The sequence below is a fragment of the Panthera tigris genome, chromosome B3 (genome assembly GCF_018350195.1).
Source record: "Panthera tigris isolate Pti1 chromosome B3, P.tigris_Pti1_mat1.1, whole genome shotgun sequence".
NCBI lineage: Eukaryota > Metazoa > Chordata > Mammalia > Carnivora > Felidae > Panthera > Panthera tigris.
Window position 1 is genome coordinate 114,319,455 of NC_056665.1, and position 14,654 is coordinate 114,334,108.

Consider the following 14,654-nt stretch of genomic DNA (forward strand, 5'->3'; position numbering starts at 1 on the left):
TGACTGGATAGAAACAAAAAGCGAACAGGAAGGAGCAGCAGTCCCTTCTTCCTTCTTCCTGCCTCTCATCTCCCACTATTGACTATTGGCAGGAGCTAACAGAGAGCCAGTCTGGTGAAGGAAAAGTGTGAAACGCAAAGACCCAGCCTCAGCACCACAAAACTACGTATAAACGGCTTGAAGCTGAGGAACAGCTTCTTTATTATCAGTACAGTTAGACAATCATTGCTCAAATTATATACAAAAAGATGAAGGGGAGGCAGGAGTCTAGGACATTTCACCGATTTCTAGTGTTCGTAACTGAATGAATAGTGGAGAAAGGTAGAATAAATGTGGAGTTGAGAGTTAGAAAGGAGCTAGTTTGCGGCATGTGGAAAGATCTGCTGGGGTTGATAAATTTAGTTTGAGAAGCCTGGAGTCTAACATAGTACAATTCAAAGTGTAGTCTTTGGACTAGCTGGTCTGTAATGTAAACAAAAAAAATTGCAATAAAGTATGTATAACTTAAAATCTATCACTTTAATCATTTTACAACTGTGGTAAAAAAAAAAATATATATATATACATATATAATTTAAAATTTACCATTTTAACCATTTTTTAATGTACAATTCCATGGCATTAAGTATATTTACATTGTTTTGTAACTATTACCACCATCCATCTCCAGATTTTTTCCATCATCCCAAACTGAAACTCCGTGCCCAATCTCTCCCCCCAGCTCCTGGTCACCACTATTCCACTCTAGTCTCTATGAATTTGACTCTTCTAGCAACCTCATGTAAGTGGTATCATGCATTATTTGTCCTTTTGTGCCTGGCTTATTTCACTCAGCATAAATACCTTCAAGGTTCACTCCTGTTGTAGCACGTATTATAATTTAATTCCTTTTTAAAGCTGGAAAACATTTCACTTTCTGCAATTTGGGGGGTTTTTTTTTTTTTCAACGTTTATTTATTTATTTTTGGGACAGAGAGAGACAGAGCATGAACGGGGGAGGGGCAGAGAGAGAGGGAGACACAGAATCGGAAACAGGCTCCAGGCTCCGAGCCATCAGCCCAGAGCCTGACGCGGGGCTCGAACTCACGGACCGCGAGATCGTGACCTGGCTGAAGTCGGACGCTTAACCGACTGCGCCACCCAGGCGCCCCTGGGGGGGTTTTTTTAAATGCATTTTTATTTATTTTTAAAGTAGACTCTACTCCCAATGTGGAGCTGGAACTCATGACTCTGAGATCAAGAGTCACATGCTCTATGACTGAGCCAGCTAGGTACTCCACAATTGGCTTTTATCAGTCCTCAATAAGATAAAAGTTTGCTCCAGAATGTGAAGTATCTATGTCAGCAAGCACAGTTTTGTAGGAAGAATTTTTCAGTGAAGGAAACAGTATGGTGATTTACATTTTGGAGCAAGGTCCCTTTTTCATTGCTTAGAGTAGCACTGGGAGTAGGTATTTAGAGACAGCTTTTGACTGGAGATTCAGAAATCATTATTGTGTAAAAGAAAAAAAAAATTCAAACTAGAACCAGAATGCATTTTTTTCATGTTGTAATTTACATCTGCCTTCGAGGGAGAAATGAGAATTTCTGATAAAATGCCTACACAAAATCCTAAAAAAACTAAAGGGATTAAAACTTCCAAGAAGCCAGTTATGCACCCAGTCACCTTTCAGTTCAGAGTGTAGTGAATTTCACCAAATATTCTTTTTTTTCTTGTAACTAATCTAAAGTGATTTTTTCTTTTTCTTTCTTTCCTTCCTTCTCTCTTTCTCTCTCTTCCTCATTCTTTTCTTTCTTTCTTTCTTTCTTTCTTTCTTTCTTTCTTTCTTTCTTTCTTTCTTTCTTTCAAAAGATTTTATTTTTAAGTAATCTCTACACCCAGTGTGGGGCTTGAACTCACAACCCAGAGATCAAGAGTTGCGTGCTCCATGGACCGGAAACAGCCAACCATCCCTAAAATGATTTTTCTAACCAATCTCTTTTCCTCCCAAATATCCCTACCAAAAATAAATCTTTGAATTGGACTTTTCTTTTTTTTTAATGTTTATTTATTTTTTGACAGAGACAGAGTGTGAGCAGGGGAGGGGCAGAGAGAGAGGGAGACTCAGAATCTGAAACAGGCTCCAGGTTCTGAGCTGTCAGTACAGAGCCCAACGCGGAGCTTGAACTCACAAACCATGAGATCATGACCTGAGCTGAAGTTGGACGCTTAACTGACTGAGCTACCCAGGCACCCCTGAACTGGATTCTTTTTTTCTTTCTTTCTTTCTTTCTTTCTTTCTTTCTTTCTTTCTTTCTTTCTTTCTTTTCTTTCTATATTTATTTATATTTTTATTATTTTTTTAAATTTACATCCAAGTTAGTTAGCATATAGTGCAATAATGATTTCAGAAGTAGAATCCAGTGACTCATCCCCTACATATAACACCCAGTGCTTATCCCAACAAGTGTCCTCCTCAATGCCCCTTGCCCATTTAGCCCATCCCCCACCCACAACCCTCCAGCAACCCTCAGTTTGTTCTCTTATGTTTTGTCCCCTCCCTGTTTTTATATTATTTTTGCTTTTCTTCCCTTTTGTTCATCTGTTTTGTATCTTAAATTCCACATATGAGTGAAGTCATTCTGTGACTAATTTCCATAATACACTCTAGTTCCATCCATGTTGTTGCAAATGGCAAGATTTCATTCTTTCTAAATGCCGAATAATATTCCATTGTATATATACACCACATCTTCTTTATCCATTCATCCACCAATGGACATTTGGGCTCTTTTCATACTTTGGCTATTGTCGATAGCATTTCTATAAACATTGGGGTGTGTGTGCACCTTCGAAACAGCATACCTGTATCCTTTGGATAAATACCTAGTAGTGCAATATCTGGGTCATAGGGTAGTTCTATTTTTAATTTTTTGAGGAACCTCCATATGGTTTTCCAGAGTGGCTGTATCAGTTTGCATTCCCACTGAATTGGACTTCTTAAAGGATAATAGTAAATAAAAAAAAAAAAGAAAAGAAAAGAAAATTATGAATCAGATGCAGATATGAAATAAATACATGTCAAAGATTTGACTTAACTCATTATTTAATGAAGGATCTGGAAAAGATGTTACAATCAGTTCAAAGGAAAACCCAAAGACCAAATATCTAAGCCTATCAAAAACGTTGACATACATTTTCTCAATATACACAAAGCTGGCTTATTAAGAGGTGTGGGGGAGTGGGGTTGTCAATAGAAGCTTCACCTAACAGCATTTATTTGCACATCTAAAGACAATAATTATTTGCATTATTATCAGCTTTCTACAAATTAACATATATCTCTTCAGCAGTGTAAAACAGCTCAAAAACTATAGAAGGCAGAAACCCCATAGAATCTGGTAAGTGGGAAGGGTATGCTTAGAACAATGCAGTTTTCTATTTCCTGATAATCTTTTCGCCCATTTAGAAGTATCCTACTATTGGCCTTCTTCGTTGTTGTAAGATACTAAAGAAAGTTTAATGTATGCTCATAACAAAATTATCTGAAAATTTTTCGTATACACTTGGCTTCTAACGTTGGTTGCTGATGTGGGAAAGTGAGGCAGGAATCTTGAAAGTATGAAAGTAAGTAATTTTCACTGAATCCTCATGTTTTTAGTATGACACCCCATTCTTTTTGTTGTTGTTAATTTTTTTTTTAAGTTTATCTTTTTATTTTGAGGAAAAGAGCAAGCAGGGTAGGGGCAGAGAGAGAGAGAGAGAGGGAGACAGAGAATCCCAAGCAGGTTCCACACTGTCAGTGCAGAGCCTGATGTGGGGCTCGATCTCATGAAGCAGGAGGTCATGACCTGAGCTCAAATCACAAGTCGGATGCTCAACTGACTGTGCCACCCAGGTTCCCTAGTTCCCAGGTTCCCTAGTATGGCACCCTTATTCTTAACTAGACAAGGTATCTTCTACTTTATTGTCTCCAGGGAATCAATCCTAAACCTTCTGCAGGGTTGGCAGCTAGGAAGGAAATCAGGTGGTCCAACTGCTTCTGAAATAGACTTTTAACCAGTTATTCTGCTTTTCGTCCCAACTTTACCCCTGCTTCTTGAGGTACCTGGTGCTTCCAATTCTTGAGGCTTTTGGTGGTTTTGTAGGGCAAACCAGGCTTGCTTTTGGCCTGTCCTTTGATAGATGAAGAAGAGTCTGCTAAGTCAGTTCCCACTATCCGTCTGCTTTCCAGCTTCCAAAATGTTAGTGATTTTATCTCCTGTTCTCTAAGAGACTGACTATACAAACAGAAAATAGCCAGGTCTCATATGACAGTAGAACTCTGACCCATGACTTCTACAGCAACCACCAGCCTGGGAAGCCAAACCACAGCTTCTGAGTCAAACAGCCCAGAATGGTTAGAGCTTGTTGATGGGTCTGCTTCTTTATATTTTGCTCCTACTTCCAACACAGGACCAACCAGAGAAAGCCAAACCAATCACATAAGAAGCCTGGCTTCTAGTCAGCCCATCTCCAGTTTCCCCATTACAATGGCCACCAACCATATCTGAAGCTGCCCCTGTTTTCATTATAAAAGTTTCCCACTTGTCTGTCTGCTTTTGAGTCTTTGCCAATTGCGAGTGATGGTGGCTGACTCTCTGCTAGGTTTACTCTCATTTTGGTCGTCTGCTTTTTCTATATCTTTTTTACCTTGAAGTTTCGTTTTTTCCCCGTTTTTACTTATTTTTTTTATTTTTTTAAAATTTTTAATATTTATTTATTTTTGAGAGAAAGAGAGAGCACGAGCTGGGGAGGGGCAGAGAGAGAGAGGGAGACACAGAATCCGAAGCAGGCTCCAGGCTCTGAGCCCGATGCGGGGCTTGAACCCATGAACCATGAGATCATGACTTGAGCTTAAGTTGGACACTTAACCGACTGAGCCACCCGGGCGCCCCTTGTTTTCAAAGAGAGATTTCAGTAGGAAGTAGAGTTACATGTGGCTCACTCCATCATCTTAAACTGGCATTCTCTTTGTGTGTGTGTGTGTGTGTGTGTGTGTGTGTGTTTCTGACTTAGATGTCAGGAATCCACTTTTACCCTCCGGCTTCAGAAGGCCCACACATAACATTTGCTTTTCTTCTTGCAAACACGGATACAAAATTCAACACCCATTCAAAGTCCTCCAAAGAATCTACTGGAACTAAAACATTAGAGGATGATACACAATTGACTTTCCTGAGCCTTACCTATGAGAGATAGAGGATGAGGTTACATTATGTGTACACATCCCACACCAAAGAACTTAAACTCAACTCCCCAAATGCTTTAAACGTTTCTTTCTCCCTCAAAGTCTCTCCTCTGAGATGTCTTTCTCTTTCTCCCAGGAAGCTGGGAGCCTTGCTGACTCCTCCCGTTATCTCTGATTGCTCCCTGAATTTTCTAATTCCTCACCCTTTTACCCTAGGAAGCAGTTCAGCTCAACCTCCATGAGCACCACTCACTACAAAACAAAAGGAATGCTGATTCACCAGCCTTTGAACCCCTATTGTTAGGTGAACTTGTCCCATGGCAGTGAGAGTCTCACCCTCATTTCATTTTATTTCATTTAAAAAATATATTTATTTATTTTGAGAGAGAGAGAGAGAGAGCCCGAGCACAAGGAGGGGTGCAGACAGAGAGAGGGAGAGAAGAGAATCCCAAGCAGGCTCTGTGGTGACAGCTTGGGGTGCTATCTCACAAATTGTGAGATCATCACCTGAGCCAAAATCAAGAGTTGGACACTTAGGGATGCCTTGGTGGCTCAGTCAGTTAAGCATCTGACTTCAGCTCAGGTCACAATCTCATGGTTCGATCTCATGGTTCGTGAGTTCGAGCCCTGCTTCGGGCTCTGTGCTGACAGGCTCAGAGTCTGGAGCCTGCTTCAGATTCTGTGTCTCCCTCTCTCTCTGCCCCTCTCCCACTTGTGCTCTGTTCTCTCCCTCTCAAAAATAAATGAGCATTAAAATAATAATAATAAAAAAAGAGTTGGATGCTTAACTGACTGATACACCAGGTGCCCCAGTCTTACCCTTATTTTAAAGGGCCTTCATGAATTTCTTCTTTTCCAAGAAGTAGTTTCAGTCTAGCTCTTTAGAAGAGAGAAAAAAGTTCCATATATCTCTAAACCACCAAAAAAAGGATACCTTTTCTCATTTGATAACAAATCGTCTTTTTGTCTTTCCAACTAGCTTGTAAGCTTCTTGAATGCATAGCTACATATTTTTATAATCTGTATAGTACCTAATAATATTACAAAAGTTTATAGAAGGGATCAGTGGACAGAAAGGATAGATAGAATTTTGATGGAAGGAAATAGGATTTTCAGAAAGAGCCTCTTTAGTGGTTCCTCTAAGCTTTGACCTTTATCTCCAACACACTAAACAAATCCAATAAAGGTGTTTTGTTTTCACCTTTATTGTGTATCTTCAAGCCTGGGCCCTGTATTCAACAGGGTTTTTGTTTGTTTGTTTGTTTGTTTTTAAGATGTTATTTTTAAGTAATCTCTATATCCAATGTGGGGCTCAAACTCACAACCCCAAGATCAAGAGCTGCATGTTCTACCGACTGAGCCAGCCAGTTTTAGTCAACTTGTGTGGTATGCATTCAGTATTAATACCTTTCATTTCATGTATCAGTTAGGGATTGGGTTTCATTGCTGGTAACAAAGACTTCACTGTAGTGGCTTAAAAAATTAGTTTATTTTTTGGGGCACCTGGGTGGCTTAGTGGGTTAAATGTCTGACTTGGGCTCAGGTCATGATCTCACAGTTGATGAGTTCCAGCCCTGTGTCGGGCTCTGTGCTGACAGCTCGGAGGCTGGAGCCTGCTTCGGATTCTGTGTCTCCCTCTCTCTCTCTGCCCCTCCCTCACTCACGCTCTCTTTCTCTCTCTCTCTCTCTTAAGAAATAAACATTAAAATTTCTTTTGTAAAAATTAGTTTATTTTCTAATGTAAAAGAAATCTAGAGGTAGGTAGTTCAGGGTTAATATGGAAACCACAGAAGGCATCAAGGATCCAGGTTTCTTCTCTCTCTCCACTCCACCCTCCTAGGCACCTGGCTTCCATCTTCAAAGTGCCACTGTGGTGGCAGAGAGCTGTTGGAGCCCCAGCTATCAAGTCCTAGTCTTAGCAAGAAATAAGTGGAAGGCTAACAACAAAAAGGCCTGTGACAGTTGTCTGTCCCCTTTTTAAGAACTACTGAAAGTCTAGGGGCACCTGGGTGGCTCAGTCGATTGAGTGTCTGATCTCAGCTCAGGTCATGATCTTGTGGCTCGTGGGTTTGAGCACCACACCACATAGGTTGTCAGCGGGGAGCCTGCTACAAGTCCTCTGTCCCCCTTTCTCTCCACCTACCCTGCTCACGCTCTCTCTCAAAAATAAATAAACACTAAAAAAAACCACAAAAAAACAAAAAAAAAAACTACTGAGAGTCTAGTGCAAAAACTTTTGTTTAGACCTGACTGGCCAGAACTTAATCACATGGCCATATCCATTACCAATGAAGACAGAAAAGAAATTTTGGGGAAATGCAATTTAAGTGCATTTTTTTTTTTTAATTTTTTTTCAACGTTTTTTATTTATTTTTGGGACAGAGAGAGACAGAGCATGAACGGGGGAGGGGCAGAGAGAGAGGGAGACACAGAATCGGAAACAGGCTCCAGGCTCCGAGCCATCAGCCCAGAGCCCGACGCGGGGCTCGAACTCACAGACCGCAAGATCGTGACCTGGCTGAAGTCGGACGCTTAACCGACTGCGCCACCCAGGCGCCCCTTAAGTGCATTTTTAAATGCAATTTAAAAAAAATTTTTTAAGACACATTTATTCAACATCATGATGAGACTATTACATTTAGCAATCAATAGCATGGGCACAAAAAAACAATCTACGTTAAAACCGTTTGTTGGAATGCTTTACACTTTCCATAGAACAGAAACTAAAATAACCTGTTATACAATTAGTCACAAATACAGTCTTGAGTTTTTTGACCATACACATGAGTATTGTCTAAAACATGTCTTCTTTGTAGCAGTTAGGCCCTGCCACCACTGTGCTTGGCTGGGTTCACAAATCTGTTATAACCTGTAGCTTCCCTGTCACTTCTCTGGCTCTCCTCTCCTGCTAAGCTTTGTTTCCTGGCCGTAATTAAAACCTTCTGCCACTGCTATAGCCACTGCTGCTGGAACCACCGTAGCCACCTTGGTTTCATGGTTTGACAAAGTACTGGCCTCCACCACCATAGGGGCCAGGGCTTCTGCCTCCAAAATTTCCTCCTTTCATGGGTCCAAAATTTGAAGATTGATTGTTGTAATTGCCAAAATCATTATAGCTTTCACCACCTCCAAAGTTGCTTCCATCGTTACCAAATCTGTTATAGCCATCCCCACTGCCACCATATCCACTACCCCTTTGATTGCCACCAAAGCTACCTCACCCACTGAAGCTTCCTCCATGACCAAAGTTATTCCCACCAAAACCACCTCCACGACCACCACCAAAGTTTCCAGAGCCACTTTGACCTCTTTGGCTGGATGAAGCACTAGCCATCTCTTTCTTAGAGTTCTCCTGACTTCACAATTGTGACCATTCACAGTATGGTATTTTTGAATGACAATCTTGTCTATAGAGTCATGGTCATCAAATGTTATAAAAGCAAACCTCTCTTTTTGGGTTAGTCATGATTTCAGTCACTCCAATTTTCCCATACTGTTCAAACTAATCTCTTGGATGATGTTCTTAAATTTTTTTTTTAACATTTACTTATTTTTGAGAGACAGAGAGAGACAGATCATGAGTTGGGGAGGGACAGAGAGAGGGAGACACAGAATCTGAAGCAGGCTTCAGGCTCTGAGCTGTGAGTACAGAGCCCGACACAAGGCTCGAGCTCACAAACTGCGAGATCATGCCCTGAGCTGCAGTCAGACGCCCAACCAACTGAGCCACCCAGGCGCCCCTCTTGGATGATGTTCTTCAGTGTCTTCTTCAATGCCACCAACAAAAATCTTTTTCACAGTTAAGTGGGCACCAGGTCTTTGAGAATCTTCTCTGGAGACAGCCCTCTTTGGTTCCACAACTCTTCCATCTACCTTGTGTGGCCTTGCACTCATGGCTGCATCCACCTCTTCCACAGTGGCATACATGACGAACCCAAACACCCTCTGGAGTGCTTGGTGTTTGGAACTCTCATAACCACACAGTCCGTAAGTGTTCCCCATTGCTCAAAATGGCTCCTCAGACTCTAACCGGTTGTTTCAAAGCTCAAACCTCCGATGAAAAGCTTCGGTAGTTGTTCAGGCTCTTTGGGAGACTCTGACTTAAGACATGATAGTGGTGGGAGGGGAGACTTTAATGATGCTTCCTCAGCAGTGTCCATGGGCAGAAAGCTTAAATGTATTTTTTTTAAATTTTTTTTTAACGTTTATTTATTTTTGAGACAGAGAGAGACAGAGCATGAACAGGGGAGGAGCAGAGAGAGAGGGAGACACAGAATCCGAAACAGGCTCCAGGCTCTGAGCTGTCAGCACAGAGTCCGACGTGGGGCTCGAACTCACGGACCGTGAGATCATGACCTGAGCCGAAGTCGGACGCTCAACCGACCAAGCCACCCAGGCGCCCCTTAAATATATTTTTTAAATGCCCCCTGACTTTTGCTACTGGGCAGAGGGGAGAATGGAGATATTGGGTAGGCCACTGGCATTTCCTGCCATCATTCCTCTTGAATTTTCTGTCTATGACATCCCAGGGTTTGGAATTAAGTTGTCCTCAAAATCAATGAATAAATGAATAAAGCATTTTTAGAAATGCAGCTCATGTCACAATATTCTAAATCAAGCAGCTCATGGCACAATATTCTAAAATGAATTGACTTTATTTCTAGGACAGTTTTAGGTTTACAGAAAATTTGAACAGAAACTAGAGTGTTCCCATACACTACTCCCCCCACCCCAATACACACATACACATACAGTTCCCCCTACTATTAAATTTTGCACTGGTGTGGTACATTTGTTTCAACTGACTAACCAATATTGATAAATTATTACCAACTAAAGAATATAGTTTATTTTAGTGTTTTCCCTTTGTGTTGCACAATTCTATATGGGTTTTGATACATGCATAATGTCATGTATCCTCCATTACAGTATCATACAGAATAGTTTCACTGCCCTAAAAAATCCTCTGTGCTCCACCTATGCACTCCTCCTTTCCTCCCCAGGAACACCTAGCAACCACTGATCTTTTTACTGTTGCCACAGTTTTGCCTTTTTTATAATGTCATATAGTTGGAAACATACAGTATGTACCCTTCTCAGACTGGCCTCATTCACTTAGCAATATGCACTTAAGATTCCTCTATGTCTTTTTGTGGCTTGATAGCTCATTTCTTTTTATTGCTGAATAACATCCCACTGTATGGATGTGGCACAGTTTGGTTATACGTTCACCTATCGAAGAACGTCTTGGTTGCCTTCAATTTATGACTAAAGCTGCTATAAACATTTGTGTGTAGGTTTCTGGGTGGACTTAAGTTTTCACTCATTTGAGCAAAAACCTAGGAGCATGATTTCTGGATCATATAGTAAAACTATATTTAGCTTTGTAAAAAATTGACAAAATATCTTTAGAAGTGGCTGCACCATTTTGCATTCCCACCAGTAATGAATGAAAGTTCCTGTTGCTCCATATCCTCATCACCATTTGGTGTTATCAGTGTTTGAATTTTAGCCATTCTAAAATGATTTAGCCATTCAATGAGATGATGTTATCTAATTGTTGTTGTTGAGAGAGACAGAGAGAGACAGAGAGGAAGAGGGGCAGAGGGAGAGGGAGAGAGAGGAAGAGGGGCAGAGGGAGAGAGAGAGAGAATATTAATCTCAACACAGAGCCTGATGTGGGACTTGATCCCATGACCTTGGGATGATGACCTGAGCGGAAATCATGAGTCTGATGCTCAACTGATTGATCTACCCAGGCGCCCCTCTAATTGTTGTTTTAATTTACAATTTCCTAGTAACATATAATGTTGAACATCTTTTCATCTGCTTATTTGGATAGCCTATATCTTATTCAGTGAGGTATCTATTCAAATCTTTTGATCACTTAATTTTTTTATTTTTTATTTTTGAGAGAGAGAGAGCACGCACAAGGGTGAGTGAGGGGCAGAGAGAGAGGGAGAGAGAGAATCCTGAAGGGGTCGAGCTCACCTGATATGGGGCTCAAACTCACAAACTATGAGACCATGACCTGAGCTGAAGTGGGACACTTAACCAACTGAGCCATCCAGGAGCCCCACTTTTGGTTACTTTTTAATTGGGTTGTTGAGTTTCAAAATTTCCTTGTATATTCTGGATAATAGTCTTTTATTAGATAAGTGTTTGCAGATGTATCCTCTCAATCTGTGGCCTATCTTTTCATTCTCTTGTCTAATCATTTTTTTGGCATAAAGTTGTTCATCATATTTTGCAGTTTCTTAAATCTCTGCTTATTTTATATCCCCCCCTTAAATAAACATTATTTATTTGTTGCTACTTCTCTTTTATCTAGATCAATCTCACAGGAACTTGTTTTATTAGTCTTTTCAAATATCTAACTTTAGTTCTTTTGTTCATCTATCACATCTTTTTCTATTTTATTAATTTATTCTCTGATCTTTATCTTCTTCCTTCCTACTATTTTGGATTTATGTTTTTTGTTTCTTCTACTGTATTAGGATGATCACTTATATCTTTAATTTTTAGTTTTTCTTATTTTAGAGTGTAAAAGCATATAAGGTTATTAATTTGCCTGCATCCTATAAATTTTCATATATAGTATTTTTATTACCTCTCAAATCTATTATTATAACTTTATTTCCACTGGGATTTTTTCTTTGATCTTTCAGTTATTAAGATTTTTTTAAATCTTCAAATATATAGAGTTTTAAAAATAATTTTGTTATTGACTTCTAGCTTAATTGTACTAAGATCAGAGAATGAGATCTGTATGATAGCAATTTTATGCAATTTGTAGTAAATTGCTCAATGGCCTAAATAAAAGTTAATTTTCTTAAGTCTTCTTTGTAAGTTTTGTTTTGTTTGTTTATTTGTTTTTTTGTTGCTGCTTCATTGTCCTTTATTTTTTTTTAATTACTTTATTTAAATTCAAGTTAGTTAACAATGTCCTATTAGTTTCAGGAGTAGAACCCAGTGATTTGTCACTTACATATGACACCCAGTGCTCATCCCAACAAGTGCCCTCCTTAATGGCATCACCCATTTAGCCCATCCCCTTCCTGATAAGTTTTAAAAGTATTTGTGTTCTCAAAATGCTGGATGCAGAGTTCTATACGTGTTCCTTAGAAACTGTTAATTAATGGTTTTGGAGATACTCCAGCAATGACTGGTGATTCTTGGATATATTTATCTATGTAGATGTTATTGGCTGAATGTTTTGTGTCTTCTCAAAATCCATATGTTGAAAACTAACTTCCAGTATAATGATATCAGAAGGTGGGGACTTTGGGAGGTGATTAGGTCATGAGAGTGGAACCTCATGAATGAGATTAGCGACTTATAAAAGAGGCCCACAAGAGCTCCTTATCTCTTGGCCAAGTGAGGGCACAATGAAAAGACAGCAGTCTATAAACTAGGTGGCAGGCACTCACCAGACAAAAAAAATCTGTCAGCACCTTGATCATGGACTTCCCTGCCCCAAAACTATGAGAAATAAATTTCTGGTTTTTTTTCAATGTTTATTTATTTTTGAGAGACAAAGCATGAGCAGGGGAGGGGCAGAGAGAAAGGAAGACAGAGAATCCGAAGCAGGCTTCAGGCTCTGAGCTGTCAGCACAGAACCTGACACAGGGCTCAAACTCCTGAATGGTGAGATCATGACCTGAGCTGAAGTTGGACACTTAACAGACTAAGCCACCCAGGCACCCCTAAATTCCTATTGTTTATAAGCCACCTAGTCAATGGCATTGTGTTACAATAGTCCACACAGACTAAGACAAAGAATGAGGTACTAAAAAGCTGACTGGGAATCCTTTATGCACAGATGGGGCTTGTTGGGTTGGAACTTCAATGTAGGACCCAGACAATTTATTATGGTGTAGGGGAGGAAAATTTTTTCCTCTACCCTTCTAGATTCTTCTAGCTGGTCTATTAATTAAATTGACATAAGACAGATTAACAGAAGAAAACAAATTGAGAGTCCTATAAGAATGAGACCCAAGGACAAGTCAGGCAATTGAGGCTTAAATGCCATCTTAAGTTAAAGAATAGAATAGAATAGAATAGAATAGAATAGAATAGAATAGAATAGAATAGAATAGAATAGAATAGGCCTGGGGATTCAAATGGGAGGAGGGGAACTCCCAGGACAATAAGAAGAGCAGGTATTTGGTAATTAGATATTTGCCCTGCCGTACATTAAAAGTTATTAAAAGTTATCTCTGGTAATAAGTCTCTTTCTGAGCCAGACCCCCATTTTAAATTCTTTATGTAGTTAAAAGACAGGTAAAACTGTTCCTTAAACCTGTTGGGTCTTAATTGCCTTTAGTTCAAAATAATCCACATGTCAAAATGGCATATGTTGGTGTCATGTATTCTGCTCCTCCTCAATGGGATTCCTCAAATGTCAATATTCTGTCATTCCAATCAAATTTATGTCTTATAAAATTACACTGAGATTTGTCTGCTATTAACTCCATTCCTATTCTTATTTTTAAATTCTTTTTTAATGTTTATTTTTGAGAGAGACAGAGACAGAATGCAAGTGGGTTGGAGCAGAGAGAGAGGGAGACACAGAATCTGAAGGAGGCTCCAGGCTCCAAGCTGTCAGCACAGAGCCCGGTGTGGGGCTCGAATTCACGAGCTATGAGATCATGACCTGAGCTGAAGTCGGATGCTTAACCAACTGAGCCACCCAGGTGCCCCTCTCCATTCCTATTCTTTTTCTTCTTTGGGTTTATAAACTTTTCACTCCTTTACTTTCATTTTTTAAAAAAAAAAACCTTTTTATTGAAGTGTATATGCATCCAGGAAAGTGTCCACAAATATGTAACCTGAACACACACGTAAACCAGCACTCAGATTAAGAAACAGAATGTTATCAGCACTTCATGAGCCTCCTCATGCTCTCTTCCAGAGTCATTACTCTACATTGACTTCTAACAGCATGGATATTTGGGTAGTTTCCAGTTTAGGGCTGTTGCCAACATGAGTATGGGTTTTTTTGTATATGTCCGTTCAGTGAACATATGTACACATTTTTGTTGGGCTTATACCTAGGAGTGAAACTGTTGGGACAGAGGCTATGCATATATTCAGCTTTAGTTGATCCTGCCAAACAGTTTAACAAAGTGATGGTACCCATTTATTTACCCTCAGAAGCATATGAGAGCTCTGGTTGCTCCACAACCTTGTCAATCCTTGGCATTTTGTGTCTTTTTCATTTTAGTCTTTCTGGTGGGTATGGTCTCTCATTGTGGTTTTAATTTGCATTTCCTTTTAACTTTTCTGTTTGTTATTTTAGATGTTTCTGGATGGAGCAGATTAAAATGCAGGGAGTTAATCCTCTACATCTGCCATAGATTTCCCCCTTATGGGTACTTACCTAAAGGAACTTAGAACTTCTTTTCCTTTACAGGAGGCAATATAATCTAGAGAATGAGGGCA

The 14,654-nt window shown here is 39.8% G+C and overlaps 1 protein-coding gene and 1 pseudogene across 4 annotated transcripts in view; one reads left to right on the top strand and one right to left on the bottom strand.

Moving 5' to 3' along the window:
• Nucleotides 1–14,654, top strand: part of EXD2 (exonuclease 3'-5' domain containing 2) — an 85,862-nt gene that overhangs the window by 20,994 nt on the left and 50,214 nt on the right. The window contains exon 3 of one of the 4 annotated variants that reach the window (XM_042989978.1): nucleotides 722–781. The exons of 2 other annotated variants lie outside the window; for them this stretch is intronic. The gene's annotated coding sequence lies outside the window, so the exon portion shown is untranslated. Of the gene's footprint in view, nucleotides 1–721; nucleotides 782–13,886; nucleotides 13,907–14,654 lie in introns of those variants that run through there. One more of the 4 variants, XM_042989982.1, reaches the window with a different exon arrangement.
• Nucleotides 8,025–9,184, bottom strand: LOC102956625 (annotated as a pseudogene).